The sequence below is a fragment of the Petaurus breviceps genome, unplaced genomic scaffold, assembly GCF_028583685.1.
Source record: "Petaurus breviceps papuanus isolate PSGF00001 unplaced genomic scaffold, PetGlider_PUasm1.0 689, whole genome shotgun sequence".
NCBI lineage: Eukaryota > Metazoa > Chordata > Mammalia > Diprotodontia > Petauridae > Petaurus > Petaurus breviceps.
The window spans coordinates 1378362-1383068 of NW_027186458.1; positions in this window are offsets into that span (position 1 = coordinate 1378362).

A 4707-nucleotide genomic window follows, 5' to 3' on the forward strand; every position below is an offset into this window, starting at 1 on the left:
AATGTAATATGGTCAAAATGGCCTATTTGGTTGTCGCCAGTAGCTTCCTGACTCTACCTGGTTTATTCTCATTAGATGACACATAGATAGATGTATTTATATTATATTTACATAAATATATGATTACATATTACACATTATACAGACACAATGCATATATATCCAATGTGTGTGATAAATGTATGTATATAGAGACTTTTTAAAAATAGTGTTATTTTCAGTAAGAATGGAATATTGAAAAATCTAGATATGATTCTAAGGAAAATGATGGTGGCAGACTGATTATTTTTTTCAGACTCAAATTGGAGCCTGCATTTTTATGAGCCTTACACAGCTTATTCCCCAGATTTTGTTCTCAGGAAAGCATCCTTATTTCCTTGCTGAAATAGTATAAAACAATGAGACTGAATATTTTTAGTAATGTCAGTTGATTGTTTCTCCCCTGAAGCCTTCGACTCTCCCTGACTCTTAAGGCCCAATTGGGGTAACTTTCCAGTCACCTCACGCACCAACCCTGCACACCCGTGCTTCCCATATGGTAATGAGTCCATCTCATCTGAGGGCACATGCTGCATCCCAATGAATAAATTCATGAAGGCAAACCTCTCCATGACCCCATTTCTATGGTGTTTTTGATCTAGTCCCACCCTAGCTCATTACCCCCCTTGACAAAAACAGCCATCCTGTTTCCTCTCTGATCTAATCTTGCCTTTAAAGGTAGAGAGAAAGAAATAAAGGAAACTCAAAGGGAAGAATCTCCATCATTTTCTCTTTGTGAACGATTAGTCAACTGTGTCTTTTCAATCAATTTCTTTCAAAATGGAATTCCTCGTCTGTTCAAGCAAACTGCATCGTCAATTAGGAAACTACATTGATAATGTAATTATTATTATTACATATGTGCTCAGGAAATTCTGTTAAAATGTCTTTTTGGTTGATGATGGTCCATTAACATGCAAAAATCTTTACAAGGACACCCAGAATTCAATTCAGTTTGATTCAACCAACGCAGAAGCTATGAGATGAGTATGGATTCCCTGATTCCATAATACCTACACAAGGGAACACCATTGAAACACTGCTACAGGCTTTCTTAATGAAAAGGCTAATAACTTACCATTATTCATCCCTCTTTTTTTGTCTGTTGTTTCCCAGAGCTAAAAACCAATTCATATTGTTCTATGGCCATATGATACTATGACATCTCTGGGAATTGGGGACCTTGGTTGTCACAGCCAAATTAGTCACCTATGTGGAATTTTATGTTATGTTTAACATACATAAACATTTATATTGGGGCAATACATCTACATTTGTGTTTGGTCTCATGACCCAGGTTGGCCATTATTTTTTTCTTATTTTCTTTTTTAAAATAAAATCTTGTTTTTTATTAAAATCTTTTTGTTTTATATCATCTTCATTTCCAAATATATTTCTCCTTCTCTCCTCCCTTCCCAAATGTAATGAGTTAACAAGGAGAGAAAGAAAATCACTTTACTAATGAATCAATACTTCAACTAACTATATATGGAATCTTTGATGGACATAATCTCCCACCTCTGCAAAGCAAGGGGTAGATTTGGCCATGGCAAGGGTTTGGTGAGGCAGATAGTAGAAGGAGGGGAGTTTTATGGCATGGTATGAGTGATAAGTCTGGATGGGAAATTCACTAAGATGACTTGGGTGAGGCATGCGAAGGAAAAAGCAAAATAGGGACAAGTCTAGGTGGAGTTCTTCTATCACAACTCAATTTATAAAAGAGAAAAAGAGGGGAAAGTAGGTAAGAAGTGCTGAGAATGTAAGGCCATGAGTATCAACCGATTTACCATGTATGGATCAAAGAATGTTGTTATATGATGAGAGGGAGCTGGGGAAGAAATCTCTATAAGAATGGAGAAGTACTCTGATTTTGACTTGTGCAGGCAGTGGCAAGCACCTTTTCAAAGCTATAGAATTAGAAAAGGGGTGAAAACCAATTCTGTTTCCTTGAGCCTAGATGGCATTATCCAAGGTCAAGTAAGTCCCTAATAATTTACCTCAATGTAAAGAAAGCCCTCTTCAGGGTCAGTAACATCTGGCCGTGTCCCACAGGAAACTTTTCTTGGGCTCCTTCCATCTTTCATAGCTGCTAGCAGTTTCCCCATTAAGGCTACTTTAAATGCCCAGTATTTATGTTGTATTTTCTGATCTATAAAGTGTCTCCTTCATTAGGATTGGGGAGGAAAGGAGGAGATGGGGGAGTAGAGAAGGGAGTGAGAGGGAAGGAAAAGGAAGGGGAGGGGAGGGGAGAGGAGGAGAGGTAAGAGAGGGGAGGAGAAGAGAGGAGATGAGAGGGGGAGGAAGAGGAGGGACAAATGATTTGAATCCTTAGAAGCCAATTGAGACATAAATTCCTGACAATTAGAGCTATCCCTAAATGTAATAGGCTGGCTGCTCCCAAAACTATCAGGCAACTTGTTGGTATAGTTAATGGAGCACTGGATTGGTGATCAGGAAGGGCTGAGTTCAAATCCTACCTCAGATATTTCCTCCCTGCTCAAATCTGGCTGAGCTATTTAACTTCTCCAAACTTCAGTTTCTTCCTCCAAATGGCAAGTTCCAGAGCAATGAATTGCTTTGGCCATAGCAAAGAACATTTGCTAGGCTGTAGAACAGCTGTAATCTGGGAAGGTAGAAGTAATCCCTACAAATCTGGGGATTAGACAATAATAAAAAGAATAAGAATAATTCACAACATTTCTTCTGTCATGTCACATATAGTACTTTGTATCATATTGCATCATATATTATTTTATATTATAGCATATAGTATTCGATCATATTATGTGATATGCTATGATATGGTCTTATGTTGCATTATATTATATTAAGCTGTGTTGTGCCAGGCTGCGCTGTTTTTCAAGTTAAATCGGGCTGTTTGCTAAGCTGTAGGATGTTATCTTAGAATAAGCACTTATGTACAAGTTTTGCAATATGCTTTTCAAATATTACTCCATTTGAGCCTTGCAACAACCCTCGTAGGTGGATGCAATATTCTGATCACTATTTTATAGTAGAAAAAAAAGACAGAGTTTCAGTGACCTGTAGAGAATTTCCCAGCTGGTATAGTAAGAGCAGATTCACAATCTGCTCTACTACATGGTTCACATTTTTAACTCCAGGCCCAGGCTCCCTCCACTGCACCAACTACTGACTTCAGATCTTCTAAAGGCTGACATGTAATTTCTGAAAAAAGTGGGATCTCTTTCTCTTTTCTGGAGAGACTTCATTAACCTCACTCCTGCTTACTTGGGTAGTGGGGATGAGGACTATAGTCAATGAAAACTTATTTGGTCTTGTTTCCCTCTCGTATATCAACTTGGTAAAGGTTCTTTCTTTCCATTTTTTTTTTTTTTAGCTTTTTCATTCTAATTCCTCTTATTTGTCTTTCCAGTTTGAGTTCTGGCCTTTCCTCCCCTGGTTCTGGCCTGGCTTCAGATGCTGATCTTTCCTATTTACATATGTCTTTCTATACGTGGCTTTCTTCCAACACTTGTTTTAGTGATGTTTGTTTGACTCCTTTCCTAGAACTCCTTTCTAATTTTATCTTTTCAGGTGTTACCTTGTATTTCCTTTTATGATAACTCATTTTTGTTATTATTAACGTGCTTGAACATTATATATTTACAATGGCTTCTTTTCTGCCCCATGCAGCAGATGGAAGGAATAATAAAAGGGAGTTAACCTACCTGAAATTCAAAGATAAAGAAAGAGAAAAGAGGAAATAATCAGAGTGCTTTGATACAGTCTGAAAACAGCACTGAACTGGGAATCTGGAGAGCTTTAATAATAGATTAAATTTATATAGTACTTTGATATCTGCGAAGGACTTAAGGTCCTTATTTCATTTCATTCCCATAACTGGGAGGTAGGTGCTATTATTTTACAGACAAGGAAACAGAACCTAAGATGGTTTACACAATTTTTCTGAGTTCACGTAGCTGGAAAGTATCTGAGGCAGAATTTGAACTCAGGTCTTCCTGATTCCACTTCCAGTATTGTATCATTTTGCGCCTCTTACCTTTAGGGATAGCTCTAATTGTTAGGGATTTACTTATCTTCTTTATGTTTCAGTTTGCCTTTTTGGCACTCATATCATTTGCTTCCAGCCTTGTGCTGATATCTCCTCAACTATTATATCACCCCTAAACTTTGTCTCCTGAAAGTTGGAGGTCCTCAGTCCTGTTAACAGATCCTTCTAGGGCATGAACTTGAGACCCATAACTGCCCTGGTAACTTTCCTTAAGAACCTCATCAGTTAATCAGTGGCCTTCTCAGTTGCTGGTATCCAGAATCAGATACAATATTCTAGGTGTGGTCTAATCAGCACATTACGAGATCATTTCCCAATCCTGGATGCTCTTCCTCTCTCCTTCTACAGTTTATTGTCCTATTGGAAGTTTTTGGAAACCATATCATGCAATCCAAACTTCTCCTTTACAAATGAGGAAAAAAAGGCTTGGAGAGGGGACTAAGGTCAGACGCAGGGCCAGCACTCTACCCACTGGGCAGCCCAGCTGCCTCTGAACCCTGTCCTATTTGGAGTCTTAGATCTTATGGTCCTTTGATCTCTTAGGACCCTTCTAGCCCTAAGTCCTGTAACTAAAAGAAAAACAAGTTTTGGTTCAGTCAAATTAGGTGAGCATTAACTGATAAGTATTACTAAAA